Raw genomic sequence first — 22,043 nt, 5'->3', positions numbered from 1 at the left:
CCACTGTGCAGACGGGGAAGAATCGGATCATTATAGGGCTGTCTCCCCAGCGATTTTTCTCTGCATGTGACAGATCGTTTCCCCTTATACTTCTCATCAGAGTTTAGCCACTCTTGCACCACTAATGACTATGCTGAGCTGTGGTGAGCTCCGTGCCGGTGCCGAGCTCCTCCGTATGCAGTGCTTCTCTGCGCACCACGATATTGCAGCCTGGAAGAGCGCAGCGAGCGCAGGATTTCCTTTCTTCTCCTGTGTCTCTCGGGGAGAGCTTGTATTCGGGTATATACGGTATTCTCCGCGTTCACATTCAAACGAGTCTCGGAGCCAGAGAGGAAGTTCAAGGATTGTGCGAATGCAAATTGTGCTGTAAGAAATCTCCGCGGATCGCTGCGGCCGGGAGCTAATCCCAGGGGCTAATCCCTGCGCACAATATGGGGGTCCCAGCACGATGTGTGTCCCATGTGTGGCAGGAAGACCAGCTGCCCAGTGATCAGTCTCATGTGGCTGAGGATCGGGCATCGCCAGCTTCCATCTCAGATTGTCACATTTGGTGTGAAAAATATTCCTGCATTTATTAATGTTCCTGTGAAGACACAAATAGGCTCCATTATAAATCACTGGGGTCTGTGGGACCGCAGCTCCGCTCTGCATCCTGGGAAACCAGCGCAGCTATGAATGGAGCCCAAGGACAGCTGTGTGTTTTAGGGCCCATTCAGACCAATCTGTTCTACGGACGTGTGCTGTACTGGTTCCGATGGGCAATCACTCTGACAGCACACAGCCCAGGGTAAAGCCTCATTCAGACTTCCGATTTTTCGGTACTAGTGCTATCCATGATTTTCACAGATGGCATTAGTACCTGTGATAGTCTATGAAGCCATTCGCATGTCTCTGGAAAATTGCAGAGACGTGACCATCTGATCAAAATCGGCAATGCAAGTCAATGGGCCCCTGAAACATCAGACTGCACTTGGATGACATCTGAGTGCAGTCTTATCTTCACAGACTGTCAGAATGGAGGCGGTGGAGAAAACTTTTTAATTTCTCCACATACCAGAAAATCGGATCACACCGGAATCACACTGTTCAGAGTCTGATCTGAAAAATCGGACATTTTTCTTGTATATGGAAAATTAGAAGTGTGAATGAGGCCGAACTCAGTAGTGTCCAGTGAAACAAATGGCAGCATGAACTAGTGAGATTCGGATCGTCCGTGTAGCGGCCATTTTATGGACACGTTGCCATTATTAGCTGAGGATGCTGTGTGCGATCCTGTCCATTGTAATGACTGCTGATGCTTAAATACGGATGCCACACAGAGGACAAGACGCATGAGAATCGTCTCCTAGATGAATATCCGGACTTCTTTTCATGGTCTGACCCCAGTATTAGGCACAAGGCTAGGCACCTTCAGTATTAGAATTGGCAGAAGTCCTGGCAGCCAGAAAACTGCCATACCCTGCAATAAGCCATCACTCCATGATGGGGTAAGCGGTTCATCTACCATGAGAGGGGCTGACAGACAGCAGATCCGGCAGCCGCCGCTCCCTCCTGTGATGGTGCACGTCAGGGAGCATGGAGTGCTCATACACAGGAGATCGTGCATCTGCCCTTCATAGATCTGCCGATCTGCAGTCAGCCAGGAATCATACGGGACCAATCTGGAGTCCTCATATACAAGAGGTCATGATCTGCCGACCTGCAGCCATGCGGGTGATGGGATGGAAGCAGCGCCACATAACATGGCGGTTACCGGGCCGCTGCGTGCCACGCAGAACCAGCTGTCATTTCCACAAGTTTCGCGCATATCACCTGGATCAAGAGAACAGATAACGCAGCCGGACACGAGTGGCACCTGGTTCTGCGTGGAGCAATACCGCCAGGTGAGAATTCCAGCTGATTGTCCCGATGTGTCTGACTGCTGTAGATGGCCTGCGTGTGACTCGTGGATTCACTGTGACAAGTTGCAGAATATTGTGGTAAATGTAACAATGTATCATCTGATCTCATCACATCATCCGTCACCAGTGTCCGATCACCACCATCCTGGGGGGCGAGCTCTCCCCCTGAGCTGTGCTCCGTGTGTTCTGTGCAGAGGGTCACACCCATATATATATATATCTATAGATATATATATATGTATAGTCACATAGTTATCTATATACATCTATAGATAAAGGAGTGAAAAGAGATAGATAATAGAGGATAGATAACGGATGGAGACCGATAACGGATAGATAATACATTAGATTGGTAGGTGATAGATTAATGATGGATGTGTACAGCTATTTCTAGACATCTATAGATAGAGGAGTGAGAAGATAGATGATAGATATGTATTAGATGGTAGATCATAGATATGGATAGCTCGATAATAGCTTAGATAGCAGATATTAGCTGATGATGGATTCCTGCTTTGCTAGGCTATATTGCTGTTCGCTATCTTTCGGTCGGCCGATAATTATCGGGTCGGCACCTGTGTCTGGGATGGCAGACATGCCGGTCGGGGGGTCCCCGGTGATACAGAGGATGCGGCGAGATAAGGCAGCCGGCAGAGACGTGCTGCGCAGAGGAAAGAGACCGTTACACAGGAAGAGAGATTACACTGAGGATGGAAAGAATTAGCGCAGCCCTCAGCGCCGTGTGTGTAATGAGGACATGATGGGGAGACAGGCAGGAAGAACGAGGGGGATGGGTGGAAGGTAATTGCCGCCTGTCTGGGGAGTGTCAGCGGGACATCACGTAGAGCCGGCACTGTACCCGGCCGGCCGCACGGCGCTGTCACATTATCGGGGGGCGCACGTGTGGAGCATTATTAGCGCCCTCGGTGCGGCTCCTGCCCCGGGCTTCCCCTCTGCGAGCCACTTCCCCAGCACCACAGCCGCCGCCGCTCCCCCAGCTAACACCGGGGGAGGAGAGGGAGGAAGCAGGAGGGGGAGGGGGCTGGCGCGGCTCCTGCTGCCGCCTCCCACCGCTCATCTTTCTTCTTTCCTGGGGGCTTCGGAGATTGACCTCGCTAACCCACCCCCCACCCAGCCAGGCAGCAGCAGCAGCGCCTCCTCCTCCTCCTCCCGGGGAGGGACGTATCACTCTCCTCGCTCCGCTGTGCGCACCAGCCTGCAAATAACAATAATAAACTTTAGTGCGTCCGCTGCGCGTCTGGAGAGAGCAGCGCGGAGACCGGGCTCTGCCGGCGGATCGGCTCACTGCTTCTACCGGACCTGTCCCACCTCGCAGGATTACAGCCCTTATGTGGCAGGATGCTGCGGCTGGACTGCCTTATTCTCACCGGGATTTACAGGGAGGATCAGTGCCGGACACAGACCTCTGCTGCCTGAGGCTTCGCTGCTAGGACGACCCCGCACCGCAGGTAGGCACGGAGGACCGGCCGGCGGGGCATCGCGGTGTTGGCTGTGTGCGGCGGGGAGTTTCTGAGTGTTTCCGAGCAATCGGCACTTGTCCGGGAGGAGCAGGTAGTCACCATTGTGTGGTACAAGTGGCTGCGCCGGGCTAGTGGTGGCCCGATCTGTGCTGGCGATCGCTCACACATCGGGCTGTGATACGTGTTACCACTACTTATGTCGGGGAAGCAGCGATCTCATCTTCAGAATTGTGTCTGTGAGAAGTTTCCTTTTATGTCTGCTCACCACTGATCTATCGGAGCGATATGGTTGTATTGATCGTGAATCACAATGCATTATGTGCAGGTTGCTGCGTGTCACTGGTCGCCACGATGTGAGATTTGGAGGGGGAAGGGAACGGGTAATTTTGGATATGGGGGAAAGTCCCGGGGTGTCGCATCCTGTGTCCTCAGCGCACGCAGGGGATGAGCGATGTAGCACTGTACAATACTTATCGTCTGTCAGCCGAGCACTATCTATCATGTTGGAGAGTACGATCGCTGCTGGCTGTGCTGTAACATCGCGTCGTGCCTACAGCTGCCCGCAGTCAGCGCCGGTACGCATTGGCTTAGTCTCGGCGGTCCGTGGTGGCCAGCTCTCGGTGGTCCGTGGTGGCCAGCTCTCGGTGGTCCGTGGTGGCCAGCTCTCGGTGGTCCGTGGTGGCCAGCTCTCGGTGGTCCGTGGTGGCCAGCTCTCGGCGGTCTGTGGTGGCCAGCTCTCGGTGGTCCGTGGTGGCCAGCTCTCGGTGGTCCGCGGTGGCCAGCTCTCGGTGGTCCGTGGTGGCCAGCTCTCGGTGGTCCGTGGTGGCCAGCTCTCGGTGGTCCGTGGTGGCCAGCTCTCGGTGGTCTGTGGTCGCCAGCTCTTGGTGGTCCGTAGTGGCTCCGCACGGAGAGTCTGGCCATGGCTGACACTATTGATCCCCCTGACAGCTCCGGTCACGGTGATGTGTGAGGACACCGGGCGGCAGCGCACATAAAGCATCCGCTAATGTGTGACGGAGGGGCTGTGTGACCCCGATCTCCGGCGGAGGCTCCCGCGGCGCCGCTGATTGCAGCAGGGCATCATTAATCTTGTGTGCGGGCAGGAGACAGCGGAGCATCCGCCGAGCTGAATTATTAACAAGTAATGGAAGGCTCCCGGAGTATAGCGGCCGCTCTGCGGGGGCTGCGGGCAGCGAGGGGTTAAGCACCGGCTCCGGGAGGCTCGCCGGATTAATCCCGGGGAGCAGGATGTGTCGGGGATTAGGAGTGGAGTGTCGCGCTGCTGCGATCACCTGAGGACTCCGTGTTTGTTCTGCCGTCACGCAGATCCCGGGGCACGGCCGGGGATGATCGGGTTAATGAGTGATGGGTGGCGGCGCGGGATCGGCAGTTTTTCCGACTGGACGATCGTGCGTTGTGTTAGTTGCACTTTTGACCTCGGAGCGGAGGACACGGGGGCCACAAATGTCTCCAGGGTTTTGTTTGGAAAGTAAATGCGATGTCGGAGTCGCCGGGCGGCAGCGCCAGACTGGGCTCACGTCCTGTAATTATCGCTGCTGTGCGCGGAGCCGCCGCGGCTGTAAAACACTAATTGCCCCGTTTTATGGCCGCTGTGACCTTCTTTATACGGGCGCTCATTATACGAGGCTGCAGACGGGGAGCGCCGCGGAGATCGTCAGCTTGTCCCGGATCTCGGCGCAGAGCAGCACGGTGCCCGGGCAGGACGAGCCTCACACCGGGGACATGGAGCAGTCAGGCGACACCGGCCATTGTCGTGTCATGTCCGAGCACTGCGGCCGGGTTGTCCGGCACCCGCGGTAATTAGTGAGCCGGCACTGCCACAGACAGACATTAACGTCCCAGTATCATTACCGGCCATTAACCCCTTCTGGCTCCAGGTTTCCGCCATGGCGCAGGACGGCGCGGTCTCCGCACGTGTGATTTGTATGCTGAGGAGAATCACGTCACGGATGGCAGTAAATTGCGCCTGGCAGACACTTCTGTTCCCCGCTGTGGCCTTCACTACCATAACTGTGCTGCCAGGTCGTCTGCCCGTGAGGGCGCCGTGCCAGTGCTCCGCGGAGACCATACGGGACGTGTCCTGCCGTTTTCTGCGGGGCTATACGGGCACGTGTCCCGCGTGGAGTTCTCGAGCTGTGCCCGGGACGTGTAGAGTCAGGCGGGGGACACCAGGCTCGTGCTGCTCCGGGACTTCTCCCCCAGCGGGTCCGTGTACCGGGACCCTCCGTCCTGACTTGTTCCCTCCGCGGTCGCGCCTGACATTTCCTGCAATTCAGTTTGCGACAATCGCTGAAGTATTGCCGCCATTCTGCCACATACCCTGTGATCATACACACGGACGTCCGTCATTAGGGTCCGTCACTGACACTCTCATTTTCACACCTGATTTTCATGGATAGGATCCCACGTTTTACAGTCCGTGGGGTTGTTCACTTGTCGGGTGTTTTTGTGGGGACGTGTCCCATCTTGTTCCGAGCTACAGATTAAAATTAAGACCCATTCACACCTCAGTGCTTCTTCTCATGCGCAAAAAAACTGTCCCGAGTTTTCTTAGTGTTTTTGATCCGTTTCCTCAGTTTTTTCCCACTGAGGCTCATTAAGACGTTGATCACACTGTCCTTTCCTGTCAGACCGCATCCGCGGCTTTTCTCACCCCCACAGACTGGAGAGATGAAGACTCAAATCAGAGTCAGATAAGTGTTTTCTGGGCCACAAATCCACGGACAGTGCTCAGCCCCGGACTGCCGCAGGTGCGGGTCATATCCGTGAGAAGCACTAACCTCACGTCTGAACGAGGCCTTATGCCATGGGCCGGCACACTGACAATGCCCGGCATTGTGGCAGCTCACACCAACGATTGCTGGCTCCTGTGATCCGTATTACGGATCAGACTCGCCCATTATCAGTAGATGGAGCATAAATGATAGATCTCATGGGTGATCACCCACCTCATACAGTTATACGGATGCATAACTCATGTAAAAAACTGATCAGCACTAATGTACAGGAAAAACCTTGCGATTTATTCTTTATATATGAAAAATGTGTTGTTTTTTATGTGTTTCATATTGGGGGTTTTTCCACATCAGTTGTCTCAGCATCAATTGTAGAATTTAAGCAGAAACTCCTGAAGACTCGCCATGGCGCTGCTTCCTACTCGAGATCCCCAGCACCATGTGTTTCCCATTGAAATGAATAGGAAGCATATTCAGAGACCATTTGCCTATGTTCACACAGACTTATGCATTTTGGAACAGATACTGCTCTGATGTCCACAAAAAAACCCAACATTTTACTCTATTGAATAAGCTTCCTATTGGAGTCAATGAGGAAACACCTGTGGAGCACATAAGGGCATGTTCACACTGAGTCTTATTGCTGCAATTTGCAGTAGAATTTCCTGAGATTTTAAGGAGGTTGTGGAGAGTTTTCCCCACAGTTTTTTTCCTCCAAACTCTGAACACATCAGTATGTGATAATTATTGAGGCATTTCTGCTTGACAAAAAAGCTCTGAATCAACAGAAGCAGAAAAAATGGCAAAATGCTCAACATAATAGTGTGCACTGGGTATTTTTGATGAGTTTTTACAGCAGAACCTTCCATTTTTTTTTTCAGAAGGATTTGGAGAATTTTCACTCTAAAAACTAAAAAAAGCTCAGTCTTGTCATATGGTGCTTTCGGACTAGAAAGTTTCAGCCCGAAAGAAAACATTGTGTGAACATATAGTTAGGGCAATAACCCCGCAGAAAGCGCCATGTGCGGCCTTCAGATTAAGATTCAAGGATGCTTTATGCGCCTGTAAGCTGTGCGCTCCTGCAGACACCGATCGTACTTGTGTGTGTCACATATAAGCTGTGCGCTCCTGCAGACGCCGATCGTACTTGTGTGTGTCACATATAAGCTGTGCGCTCCTGCAGACGCCGATCGTACTTGTGTGTGTCACATATAAGCTGTGCGCTCCTGCAGACGCCGATCGTACTTGTGTGTGTCACATATAAGCTGTGCGCTCCTGCAGACGCCGATCGTACTTGTGTGTGTCACATATAAGCTGTGCGCTCCTGCAGACGCCGATCGTACTTGTGTGCGTATAAACTGCGCTCCCGTGGACGCCGATCGTTCTTGTGTGCCTCATGTATAAACTGTGCGCTCCTGCGGACGCCGATCGTTCTTGTGTGCCTCATGTATAAACTGTGCGCTCCTGCGGACGCCGATCGTACTTGTGTGCCTCATGTATAAACTGTGCGCTCCTGCGGACGCCGATCGTACTTGTGCGCATCCCTTTGATGGGGCGCAGACATCTGATGACTTCCAGATGTGCCTTCCGTCTCCTGCCGCAGGAGCATGTGTTGAGCGCAGGGATCAGACGGGCCCGGAGCTCTGGCGTTAATCAGCCCCGTACATGCGGCCGTGTGTGAGCGCTGCATTTGGCGCAGTAATGAGCGTCCCCGCGGGGCGCCCCGTGTACAGTGCCGGCTCTGCTAGGAAGTAACCGGCTAATCTCCACGGTGTAGTGGAGCCGAGCACGGATGGGAGAAATGTCGCACTTCTGGCAGCGCTCCGCGTCCTGTCGGGCTGCGATGTAGTGAGACACATAAACACTAGACCTGCTGGAGCAAGTCCGCGCATAGTTTGGCTCAAGTGCATCGCGCTCGTCAGAAATGCGATCATTGTGTGGAAGCAGCTGTTTCCCCTTCACTGCGCCCAGCGCTGCGAGCTGTCTCCTGTCATGTGTCCTCGGGCATTAACTCTATCCGTGAGAGAGGGGAACTACAAGTCCCAGCGCCAGGTGGAGAATGATCAGGAGCTTCCCAGATCCAGGGTTCTGCGCCCACACTGGTGCTGGGAGAGATCAGATCGTGTGTCGGACCACACAGTAGGAGAAATGTCTGACAGATAGCTGCGCTCCGTTCTGGGACATAAAGGGTGTAGTCAGCGATCCGGCTCGCCTGCAGCTGCGAGGAAAGTCACAGAGGAGGCTGTCTGCAGCGGAGACTGTAAAATAAGAATAGGAGCCTGTTTAATTCTCGGATCGCGTCTCGGCACAGCAGGAGGAAAGCACGCGCTGTGCGCCGCCATGTGTGCGCCCTCCGGTGCCGGCCGTGGAGACGGAGCCGAGCGGATCACTCATTATCTTGTGCCGGCTCCGCACTCTGCCATAGCTAAGGAGCCCTTTATTGTGCGCGATCGTCAGAGCACTGCTGCAGATAGTGTGTATGGCCACCTAGCCCAGAGCAAACCACACCTGCGTGATCTCTAGGGGATATTTACACCCAGCTTTTGTGCTGCGGTTCTTGTCACCAGTCCAAGTACCACAGGGTAAAAAAAAAACCTCTTTGTTAGGCTGGGTGCTGGTGTTCTGCATCTCCCTGTGCATAGTTTGCGCTCTCATTATTGCGTTTTATACACGTTTTATGGTGGGGAAGTGCAACAAAAGCCGGAGCAGCGGTGTAGCCTCCGGATTTAGGGGTAAGAATCCGAATTATGAGGACCACCACATGTAAATATATAGTCAAGTTTCTTATTGATTTCTACAAAAAAACCTGCACAAAATCTGAGGCGCAGCCGTGTGACCTATGGAGACACGATCCGTTCTGTACAGAGCCATTGTCTGTATACAGACGGGCCCTGTGTGATCGGTGCGGTTTTCAGGGTCACTACATTTGGAGCGGTATTTCTCCGGACTCCATCGTGTTACATTGTGGCCAGTGTGGGCTACACCGGGTACTCTGCCACCAGTGGTGTATGCGGGGCTCTGCTTGTGGTCGCTGGAATGTGACTGCCGTCTGTGATCGCCCCGGCCGGGCGCTGCTGGCGGTCACGGGGATTAGTGCTGCAGTGTATGTGCGGGAGCCTCGCGGACACCGGGGAATGTGGAGCTATTGATCTGCCCGGGTGAAGCCTCGGGGGAGCAGCTGCGGCGCAGAGCCGGAGCGCCACGTCCTTTCCTCCAGCACTGATGTTCGGGCGGCCCCCTCCTCTTACTTATTAACCCGGCATTTAGCAGCGCGCCCTCCCCCCGGAGCAATTACACTCCAGCCCTGGAATAAATCATGCGCCGCGATAATCCTGTTAATAAGACGCAGCTTGTTCCTGACACGTCACCCGCGGGCTCACACCTCCGCCGCACCGAACATCGCGAGGACAGACACCGCTGCGTGCTGTCACTGACTGGTGCGGCTGTGCCTGGGGACGGGGGTCACACTCCGGGGACGGATAGCCTCCCTGGGAGTGTGGCACACACTTGTGACTGACTAGCGAGCCTCGGGGTCTGGTACCCTGGCTGAGGTGGTAGCGGGGCAGGACACACGCTCGTACCCGCAGCCGTCACCTCTCACCCGCTGCAGACACGTTATACCCCATGTGATCCCGGCGCAGTGATATAATACAGGCAGCTGGGGACGTACGAGGCGGCGGCGCCCGCGGGGTTCTCTGTGGCGGGGCCGCTAATCCCCGGTGATGTGCGTCTGTCCTGGGCTGCAACTGCTTTTGGGATTAAGTTGCTGGCGCCCCCCACTACAGACTGCGCCCCCGCCAACACCTCACACTGCGCCCCCCACCACAGGCTCTTCACAGACTGTGCCCACCACCACCAAACTGCGCCCTCCACCACAGACTCTTCACCACAGACTGCACCCCAACCACCACAACCACAGGCTCTTCCTACGACCCCCTCCCACGACAGGCTCTTCCGCACCGCAAGCTGCGCACCCCCCACCACAGACTGTGCCCCTCCCCACCACCACTGCAGGCTCTTCACCACAGACTGTGCCCCCCAACAGGACAGATTGCCCCCCCACCACCACAGACTGCACCCCCCACCACCGGCTCTTCACCACCACAGACTGTGCCCCCTATGACCACCACCTCAGACTGTGCCCCCACCACCACCACAGACTGTGTCCCCCACCACCACAGGCTCTTCTCCACCACAGACTGCGCCCCCACCACCACAGTCTCTCCACCACAGACTGCGCCCCCCCACCACCACAGGCTCTCCACCACAGACTGCGCCCCCCCACCACCACAGGCTCTCCACCACAGACTGCGCCCCCCCCCACCACCACAGGCTCTCCACCACAGACTGCGCCCCCACCACCACAGGCTCTCCACCACAGACTGGGCCCCCCAATACCACAGGCTCTTCTCTACCTCAGACTGCGCCCCCCCCCCCACCACAGGCTCTTCACAGACTGCACCCCCCACCACCACAGGCTCTTCACCAGACTGCACCCCCCACCACCACAGGCTCTTCACCACAGACTGCGCCCCCCACCACCACAGGCTCTTCACCAGACTGCACCCCCCACCACCACAGGCTCTTCACCACAGACTGCGCCCCCCCCCACCACCACAGGCTCTCCACCACAGACTGGGCCCCCCAATACCACAGGCTCTTCTCTACCTCAGACTGTGCCCCCCCACCACCACAGGCTCTTCACCACAGACTGCGCCCCCCACCACCACAGGCTCTTCACCACAGACTGCGCCCCCCACCACCACAGGCTCTTCACCAGACTGCACCCCCCACCACCACAGGCTCTTCACCACAGACTGCGCCCCCCCCACCACCACAGGCTCTCCACCACAGACTGGGCCCCCCAATACCACAGGCTCTTCTCCACCTCAGACTGCGCCCCCCCCCCACCACAGGCTCTTCTCCACCACAGACTGCGCCCCCCACCACCACAGGCTCTCCACCACAGACTGCGCCTCCCCACCACCATAGACTGCACCCCCCACCACCACAGGCTCTTCACCACAGACTGCGCCCCCCCCACCACCACAGGCTCTCCACCACAGACTGGGCCACCCAATACCACAGGCTCTTCACAGACTGCACCCCCCACCACCACAGGCACTTCACCACAGACTGCGCCCCCCACCACCACAGGCTCTTCACCACAGACTGCGCCCCCCACCACCACAGGCTCTTCACCAGACTGCACCCCCCACCACCACAGGCTCTTCACCACAGACTGCGCCCCCCCCCACCACCACAGGCTCTCCACCACAGACTGGGCCCCCCAATACCACAGGCTCTTCTCCACCTCAGACTGCGCCCCCCCCCCACCACAGGCTCTTCTCCACCACAGACTGCGCCCCCCACCACCACAGGCTCTCCACCACAGACTGCGCCTCCCCACCACCACAGACTGCACCCCCCACCACCACAGGCTCTTCACCACAGACTGCGCACCCCGCCACAGACTGTGCTCCCTATGACCACCACCTCAGACTGTGCCCCCACCACCACCACAGACTGTGTCCCCCACCACCACAGGCTCTTCTCCACCACAGACTGCGCCCCCACCACCACAGGCTCTCCACCACAGACTGGGCCCCCCAATACCACAGGCTTTTCTCTACCTCAGACTGCGCCCCCCCCCCACCACAGGCTCTTCACCACAGACTGCGCCCCCCACCACCACAGGCTCTTTACCACAGACTGCGCCCCCCACCACCACAGGCTCTTTACCACAGACTGCGCCCCCCACCACCACAGGCTCTTTACCACAGACTGCGCCCCCCACCACCACAGGCTCTCCACCACAGACTGGGCCCCCCAATACCACAGGCTCTTCTCCACCACAGACTGCGCCCCCCACCACCACAGGCTCTCCACCACAGACTGCGCCTCCCCACCACCACAGACTGCGCCTCCCACCACCACAGGCTCTTCACCACAGACTGCGCACCCCGCCACAGACTGCACCCCCCACCACCACAGGTTCTTCACCACTGACTGCGCCCCCCACCACAGACTGCACCCCCCACCACCACAGGTTCTTCACCACAGACTGCGCCCCCCCACCACAGACTGCGCCCTTCACCACCACAGGTTCTTCACCACAGACTGCGCCCCCCACCACCACAGGTTCTTCACCACAGACTGCGCCCCCCACCACAGACTGCACCCCCCACCACCACAGGTTCTTCACCACAGACTGCACCCCCCACCACCACAGGTTCTTCACCACAGACTGCGCCACACACTGCGCCCCCCACCACCACAGGTTCTTCACCACAGACTGCACCCCCCACCACCACAGGCTCTTCACCACAGACTGCGCACCCTACCACCACAGGCTCTTCACCACAGACTGCGCACCCCAATATCACAGGCTCTCCACCTCAGACTGCGCCCCCCACCACCACAGGCTCTCCACCTCAGACTGCGCCCCCCACCACCACAGGCTCTCCACCTCAGACTGCGCCCCCCACCACCACAGGCTCTTCACCACAGACTGCGCCCCCCACCACCACAGGCTCTTCACCACAGACTGCGCCCCCCACCACAGACTGCACCCCCCCACCACCACAGGTTCTTCACCACAGACTGCGCCCCCTACCACCACAGACTGCACCCCCCACCACCACAGGTTCTTCACCACAGACTGCACCCCCTACCACCACAGGTTCTTCACCACAGACTGCGCCCCCCACCACCACAGGCTCTCCACCTCAGACTGTGCCCCCCTACCATCACAGGCTCTCCACCTCAGACTGTGCCCCCCACCACAGACTGCACCCCCCACCACCACAGGCTCTTCACCACAGACTGTGCCCCCCACCACAGACTGCACCCCCCACCACCACAGGCTCTTCACCACAGACTGTGCCCCCCCACCACCACAGGCTCTCCACCTCAGACTGTGCCCCCCTACCATCACAGGCTCTCCACCTCAGACTGTGCCCCCCACCACAGACTGCACCCCCCACCACCACAGGCTCTTCACCACAGACTGTGCCCCCCCACCATCACAGGCTCTCCACCTCAGACTGTGCCCCCCCACCATCACAGGCTCTCCACCTCAGACTGTGCCCCCCCCACCATCACAGGCTCTCCACCTCAGACTGTGCCCCCCCCACCATCACAGGCTCTCCACCTCAGACTGTGCCCCCCCACCACCACAGGCTCTTCACCACAGACTGTGCCCCCCCACCACCACAGGCTCTCCACCTCAGACTGTGCCCCCCCTACCATCACAGGCTCTCCACCACAGACTGCACCCCCCACCACCACAGGCTCTTTACCACAGACTGTGCCCCCCCACCACCACAGGCTCTCCACCTCAGACTGTGCCCCCCTACCATCACAGGCTCTCCACCTCAGACTGTGCCCCCCACCACAGACTGCACCCCCCACCACCACAGGCTCTTCACCACAGATTGTGCCCCCCCACCATCACAGGCTCTCCACCTCAGACTGTGCCCCCCCACCATCACAGGCTCTCCACCACAGACTGCACCCCCCACCACCGGCTCTTCACCACCACAGACTGTGCCCCCTATGACCACCACCACAGACTGTGCCCCCTATGACCACCACCTCAGACTGTGCCCCCACCACCACCACAGACTGTGTCCCCCACCACCACAGGCTCTTCTCCACCACAGACTGCGCCCCCACCACCACAGTCTCTCCACCACAGACTGCGCCCCCCCACCACCACAGGCTCTCCACCACAGACTGCGCCCCCCCACCACCACAGGCTCTCCACCACAGACTGCGCCCCCCCCCACCACCACAGGCTCTCCACCACAGACTGCGCCCCCCCCCCACCACCACAGGCTCTCCACCACAGACTGGGCCCCCCAATACCACAGGCTCTTCTCTACCTCAGACTGCGCCCCCCCCCCCCACCACAGGCTCTTCACAGACTGCACCCCCCACCACCACAGGCTCTTCACCAGACTGCACCCCCCACCACCACAGGCTCTTCACCACAGACTGCGCCCCCCACCACCACAGGCTCTTCACCAGACTGCACCCCCCACCACCACAGGCTCTTCACCACAGACTGCGCCCCCCCCCCACCACCACAGGCTCTCCACCACAGACTGGGCCCCCCAATACCACAGGCTCTTCTCTACCTCAGACTGTGCCCCCCCACCACCACAGGCTCTTCACCACAGACTGCACCCCCCACCACCACAGGCTCTTCACCACAGACTGCGCCCCCCACCACCACAGGCTCTTCACCAGACTGCACCCCCCACCACCACAGGCTCTTCACCACAGACTGCGCCCCCCCCACCACCACAGGCTCTCCACCACAGACTGGGCCCCCAAATACCACAGGCTCTTCTCCACCTCAGACTGCGCCCCCCCCCCACCACAGGCTCTTCTCCACCACAGACTGCGCCCCCCACCACCACAGGCTCTCCACCACAGACTGCGCCTCCCCACCACCATAGACTGCACCCCCCACCACCACAGGCTCTTCACCACAGACTGCGCCCCCCCCACCACCACAGGCTCTCCACCACAGACTGGGCCACCCAATACCACAGGCTCTTCACAGACTGCACCCCCCACCACCACAGGCACTTCACCACAGACTGCGCCCCCCACCACCACAGGCTCTTCACCACAGACTGCGCCCCCACCACCACAGGCTCTTCACCAGACTGCACCCCCCACCACCACAGGCTCTTCACCACAGACTGCGCCCCCCCCCCCACCACCACAGGCTCTCCACCACAGACTGGGCCCCCCAATACCACAGGCTCTTCTCCACCTCAGACTGCGCCCCCCCCCACCACAGGCTCTTCTCCACCACAGACTGCGCCCCCCACCACCACAGGCTCTCCACCACAGACTGCGCCTCCCCACCACCACAGACTGCACCCCCCACCACCACAGGCTCTTCACCACAGACTGCGCACCCCGCCACAGACTGTGCTCCCTATGACCACCACCTCAGACTGTGCCCCCACCACCACCACAGACTGTGTCCCCCACCACCACAGGCTCTTCTCCACCACAGACTGCGCCCCCACCACCACAGGCTCTCCACCACAGACTGGGCCCCCCAATACCACAGGCTTTTCTCTACCTCAGACTGCGCCCCCCACCACCACAGGCTCTTTACCACAGACTGCGCCCCCCACCACCACAGGCTCTTTACCACAGACTGCGCCCCCCACCACCACAGGCTCTTTACCACAGACTGCGCCCCCCACCACCACAGGCTCTTTACCACAGACTGCGCCCCCCACCACCACAGGCTCTTTACCACAGACTGCGCCCCCCACCACCACAGGCTCTTTACCACAGACTGCGCCCCCCACCACCACAGGCTCTCCACCACAGACTGGGCCCCCCAATACCACAGGCTCTTCTCCACCACAGACTGCGCCCCCCACCACCACAGGCTCTCCACCACAGACTGCGCCTCCCCACCACCACAGACTGCGCCTCCCACCACCACAGGCTCTTCACCACAGACTGCGCACCCCGCCACAGACTGCACCCCCCACCACCACAGGTTCTTCACCACTGACTGCGCCCCCCACCACAGACTGCACCCCCCACCACCACAGGTTCTTCACCACAGACTGCGCCCCCCCACCACAGACTGCGCCCTCCACCACCACAGGTTCTTCACCACAGACTGCGCCCCCCACCACCACAGGTTCTTCACCACAGACTGCGCCCCCCACCACAGACTGCACCCCCCACCACCACAGGTTCTTCACCACAGACTGCACCCCCCACCACCACAGGTTCTTCACCACAGACTGCGCCACACACTGCGCCCCCCACCACCACAGGTTCTTCACCACAGACTGCACCCCCCACCACCACAGGCTCTTCACCACAGACTGCGCACCCTACCACCACAGGCTCTTCACCACAGACTGCGCCCCCCAATATCACAGGCTCTCCACCTCAGACTGCGCCCCCCACCACCACAGGCTCTCCACCTCAGACTGCGCCCCCCACCACCACAGGCTCTCCACCTCAGACTGCGCCCCCCACCACCACAGGCTCTTCACCACAGACTGCGCCCCCCACCACCACAGGCTCTTCACCACAGACTGCGCCCCCCACCACAGACTGCACCCCCCCACCACCACAGGTTCTTCACCACAGACTGCGCCCCCTACCACCACAGACTGCACCCCCCACCACCACAGGTTCTTCACCACAGACTGCACCCCCTACCACCACAGGTTCTTCACCACAGACTGCGCCCCCCACCACCACAGGCTCTCCACCTCAGACTGTGCCCCCCTACCATCACAGGCTCTCCACCTCAGACTGTGCCCCCCACCACAGACTGCACCCCCCACCACCACAGGCTCTTCACCACAGACTGTGCCCCCCACCACAGACTGCACCCCCCACCACCACAGGCTCTTCACCACAGACTGTGCCCCCCCACCACCACAGGCTCTCCACCTCAGACTGTGCCCCCCTACCATCACAGGCTCTCCACCTCAGACTGTGCCCCCCACCACAGACTGCACCCCCCACCACCACAGGCTCTTCACCACAGACTGTGCCCCCCCCACCATCACAGGCTCTCCACCTCAGACTGTGCCCCCCCACCATCACAGGCTCTCCACCTCAGACTGTGCCCCCCCCACCATCACAGGCTCTCCACCTCAGACTGTGCCCCCCCACCACCACAGGCTCTTCACCACAGACTGTGCCCCCCCACCACCACAGGCTCTCCACCTCAGACTGTGCCCCCCCTACCATCACAGGCTCTCCACCACAGACTGCACCCCCCACCACCACAGGCTCTTTACCACAGACTGTGCCCCCCCACCACCACAGGCTCTCCACCTCAGACTGTGCCCCCCTACCATCACAGGCTCTCCACCTCAGACTGTGCCCCCCACCACAGACTGCACCCCCCACCACCACAGGCTCTTCACCACAGATTGTGCCCCCCCACCATCACAGGCTCTCCACCTCAGACTGTGCCCCCCCACCATCACAGGCTCTCCACCACAGACTGTGCCTCCCCCACCATCACAGGCTCTCCACCTCAGACTGTGCCCCCCCACCATCACAGGCTCTCCACCTCAGACTGTGCCCCCCCACCATCACAGGCTCTCCACCACAGACTGTGCCCCCCCCCACCATCACAGGCTCTCCACCTCAGACTGTGCCCCCCCCACCATCACAGGCTCTCCACCTCAGACTGTGCCCCCCCCACCATCACAGGCTCTCCACCTCAGACTGTGCCCCCCCACCATCACAGGCTCTCCACCTCAGACTGTGCCCCCCACCACCACAGGCTCTTTACCACAGACTGTGCCCCCCAATATCACAGGCTCTCCACCTCAGACTGTGCCCCCCACCACCACAGGCTCTTTACCACAGACTGTGCCCCCCCACCACCACAGGCTCTCCACCTCAGACTGTGCCCCCCTACCATCACAGGCTCTCCACCTGAGACTGTGCCCCCCTACCATCACAGGCTCTGCACCTCAGACTGTGCCCCCCACCACCACAGGCTCTCCACCTCAGACTGTGCCCCCCACCACCACAGGCTCTTCACCACAGACTGTGCCCCCCACCACCACAGGCTCTTCTCCACCACAGTCTGCGCCCCCCCACCACCACAGGCTCTTCACCACAGACTGCACCCCCCACCACCACAGGCTCTTCACCACAGACTGTGCCCCCCCACCACCACAGGCTCTTCTCCACCACAGTCTGCGCCCCCCCACCACCACAGGCTCTTCACCACAGACTTCGCCCCCCACCAGCACAGGCTCTCCACCTCAGACTTCGCCCCCCACCAGCACAGGCTCTCCACCTCAGACTTCGCCCCCCACCAGCACAGGCTCTCCACCTCAGACTTCGCCCCCCACCAGCACAGGCTCTCCACCTCAGAATGTGCCCCCCCACCACCACAGGCTCTCCACCTCAGACTGTGCTCCCCACCACCACAGGCTCTCCACCTCAGACTTCGCCCCCCACCAGCACAGGCTCTCCACCTCAGAATGTGCCCCACCACCACCACAGGCTCTCCACCTCAGACTGTGCTCCCCACCACCACAGGCTCTCCACCTCAGACTTCGCCCCCCACCAGCACAGGCTCTCCACCTCAGACTGTGCCCCCCACCACCACAGGCTCTCCACCTCAGACTGTGCCCCCCACCACCACAGGCTCTCCACCTCAGACTGTGCCCCCCACCACCACAGGCTCTCCACCTCAGACTTCGCCCCCCACCAGCACAGGCTCTCCACCTCAGACTTCGCCCCCCACCAGCACAGGCTCTCCACCTCAGACTTCGCCCCCCACCAGCACAGGCTCTCCACCTCAGACTTCGCCCCCCACCAGCACAGGCTCTCCACCTCAGAATGTGCCCCCCCACCACCACAGGCTCTCCACCTCAGACTGTGCTCCCCACCACCACAGGCTCTCCACCTCAGACTTCGCCCCCCACCAGCACAGGCTCTCCACCTCAGACTGTGCCCCCCACCACCACAGGCTCTCCACCTCAGACTGTGCCCCCCACCACCACAGGCTCTCCACCTCAGACTGTGCCCCCCACCACCACAGGCTCTCCACCTCAGACTTCGCCCCCCACCAGCACAGGCTCTCCACCTCAGACTTCGCCCCCCACCACCACAGGCTCTCCACCTCAGACTGTGCCCCCCACCACCACAGGCTCTCCACCTCAGACTTCGCCCCCCACCAGCACAGGCTCTCCACCTCAGACTGCGCCCCCCACCACCACAGGCTCTTCACCACAGACTGCGCCCCCCACCACCACAGGCTCTTCACCACAGACTGCGCCCCCCACCACAGACTGCACCCCCCCACCACCACAGGTTCTTCACCACAGACTGCGCCCCCTACCACCACAGACTGCACCCCCCACCACCACAGGTTCTTCACCACAGACTGCACCCCCTACCACCACAGGTTCTTCACCACAGACTGCGCCCCCCACCACCACAGGCTCTCCACCTCAGACTGTGCCCCCCTACCATCACAGGCTCTCCACCTCAGACTGTGCCCCCCACCACAGACTGCACCCCCCACCACCACAGGCTCTTCACCACAGACTGTGCCCCCCACCACAGACTGCACCCCCCACCACCACAGGCTCTTCACCACAGACTGTGCCCCCCCACCACCACAGGCTCTCCACCTCAGACTGTGCCCCCCTACCATCACAGGCTCTCCACCTCAGACTGTGCCCCCCACCACAGACTGCACCCCCCACCACCACAGGCTCTTCACCACAGACTGTGCCCCCCCCACCATCACAGGCTCTCCACCTCAGACTGTGCCCCCCCACCATCACAGGCTCTCCACCTCAGACTGTGCCCCCCCCACCATCACAGGCTCTCCACCTCAGACTGTGCCCCCCCACCACCACAGGCTCTTCACCACAGACTGTGCCCCCCCACCACCACAGGCTCTCCACCTCAGACTGTGCCCCCCCTACCATCACAGGCTCTCCACCACAGACTGCACCCCCCACCACCACAGGCTCTTTACCACAGACTGTGCCCCCCCACCACCACAGGCTCTCCACCTCAGACTGTGCCCCCCTACCATCACAGGCTCTCCACCTCAGACTGTGCCCCCCACCACAGACTGCACCCCCCACCACCACAGGCTCTTCACCACAGATTGTGCCCCCCCACCATCACAGGCTCTCCACCTCAGACTGTGCCCCCCCACCATCACAGGCTCTCCACCACAGACTGTGCCTCCCCCACCATCACAGGCTCTCCACCTCAGACTGTGCCCCCCCACCATCACAGGCTCTCCACCTCAGACTGTGCCCCCCCACCATCACAGGCTCTCCACCACAGACTGTGCCCCCCCCCACCATCACAGGCTCTCCACCTCAGACTGTGCCCCCCCCACCATCACAGGCTCTCCACCTCAGACTGTGCCCCCCCCACCATCACAGGCTCTCCACCTCAGACTGTGCCCCCCCACCATCACAGGCTCTCCACCTCAGACTGTGCCCCCCACCACCACAGGCTCTTTACCACAGACTGTGCCCCCCAATATCACAGGCTCTCCACCTCAGACTGTGCCCCCCACCACCACAGGCTCTTTACCACAGACTGTGCCCCCCCACCACCACAGGCTCTCCACCTCAGACTGTGCCCCCCTACCATCACAGGCTCTCCACCTGAGACTGTGCCCCCCTACCATCACAGGCTCTGCACCTCAGACTGTGCCCCCCACCACCACAGGCTCTCCACCTCAGACTGTGCCCCCCACCACCACAGGCTCTTCACCACAGACTGTGCCCCCCACCACCACAGGCTCTTCTCCACCACAGTCTGCGCCCCCCCACCACCACAGGCTCTTCACCACAGACTGCACCCCCCACCACCACAGGCTCTTCACCACAGACTGTGCCCCCCCACCACCACAGGCTCTTCTCCACCACAGTCTGCGCCCCCCCACCACCACAGGCTCTTCACCACAGACTTCGCCCCCCACCAGCACAGGCTCTCCACCTCAGACTTCGCCCCCCACCAGCACAGGCTCTCCACCTCAGACTTCGCCCCCCACCAGCACAGGCTCTCCACCTCAGACTTCGCCCCCCACCAGCACAGGCTCTCCACCTCAGAATGTGCCCCCCCACCACCACAGGCTCTCCACCTCAGACTGTGCTCCCCACCACCACAGGCTCTCCACCTCAGACTTCGCCCCCCACCAGCACAGGCTCTCCACCTCAGAATGTGCCCCACCACCACCACAGGCTCTCCACCTCAGACTGTGCTCCCCACCACCACAGGCTCTCCACCTCAGACTTCGCCCCCCACCAGCACAGGCTCTCCACCTCAGACTGTGCCCCCCACCACCACAGGCTCTCCACCTCAGACTGTGCCCCCCACCACCACAGGCTCTCCACCTCAGACTGTGCCCCCCACCACCACAGGCTCTCCACCTCAGACTTCGCCCCCCACCAGCACAGGCTCTCCACCTCAGACTTCGCCCCCCACCAGCACAGGCTCTCCACCTCAGACTTCGCCCCCCACCAGCACAGGCTCTCCACCTCAGACTTCGCCCCCCACCAGCACAGGCTCTCCACCTCAGAATGTGCCCCCCCACCACCACAGGCTCTCCACCTCAGACTGTGCTCCCCACCACCACAGGCTCTCCACCTCAGACTTCGCCCCCCACCAGCACAGGCTCTCCACCTCAGACTGTGCCCCCCACCACCACAGGCTCTCCACCTCAGACTGTGCCCCCCACCACCACAGGCTCTCCACCTCAGACTGTGCCCCCCACCACCACAGGCTCTCCACCTCAGACTTCGCCCCCCACCAGCACAGGCTCTCCACCTCAGACTTCGCCCCCCACCACCACAGGCTCTCCACCTCAGACTGTGCCCCCCACCACCACAGGCTCTCCACCTCAGACTTCGCCCCCCACCAGCACAGGCTCTCCACCTCAGACTTCGCCCCCCACCACCACAGGCTCTCCACCTCAGACTGTGCCCCCCACCACCACAGGCTCTCCACCTCAGACTTCGCCCCCCACCAGCACAGGCTCTCCACCTCAGACTTCGCCCCCCACCACCACAGGCTCTCCACCTCAGACTGTGCCCCCCACCACCACAGGCTCTCCACCTCAGACTGTGCCCCCCCACCACCACAGGCTCTTCTCCACCACAGTCCGCCCCCCACACACTGCTCCAGTACGTGCCTGGCAGGCAGCGCTGTCTCCCGCTCACATCGCGATGATCGTGCTGCGGAGAGCCGTGTCATCTGCTCCCAGCCGCCCCGGAGCCGCACGATCTCCGCCGCGCTGACAGCTCATCTATCAGGAGACGCCTGTGATTTATACACGTGCGGCTCCACGCGGGGCTCGTGTAGAAAGACGCGGCCGAGATATGGCCATAAATGTC

General features: G+C 60.5%; 1 protein-coding gene across 4 annotated transcripts in view; it reads left to right on the top strand.

The window, feature by feature from the left end:
• BCOR (BCL6 corepressor) overlaps positions 1–22,043 on the top strand; it is a 174,850-nt gene that overhangs the window by 117,963 nt on the left and 34,844 nt on the right. Inside the window, exon 1 of one of the 4 annotated variants that reach the window (XM_073667302.1) lies at positions 3,082–3,370. The exons of 2 other annotated variants lie outside the window; for them this stretch is intronic. The gene's annotated coding sequence lies outside the window, so the exon portion shown is untranslated. Of the gene's footprint in view, positions 1–3,081; positions 3,371–22,043 lie in introns of those variants that run through there. One more of the 4 variants, XM_073667299.1, reaches the window with a different exon arrangement.

The sequence above is a fragment of the Phyllobates terribilis genome, unplaced genomic scaffold (assembly GCF_046119375.1).
Source record: "Phyllobates terribilis strain yellow unplaced genomic scaffold, ASM4611937v1 Scaffold_2__4_contigs__length_985480577, whole genome shotgun sequence".
Lineage (NCBI taxonomy): Eukaryota > Metazoa > Chordata > Amphibia > Anura > Dendrobatidae > Phyllobates > Phyllobates terribilis.
Note: the sequence above shows the minus strand (reverse complement) of the source record. Positions and strands in the feature narration are given on the sequence as shown.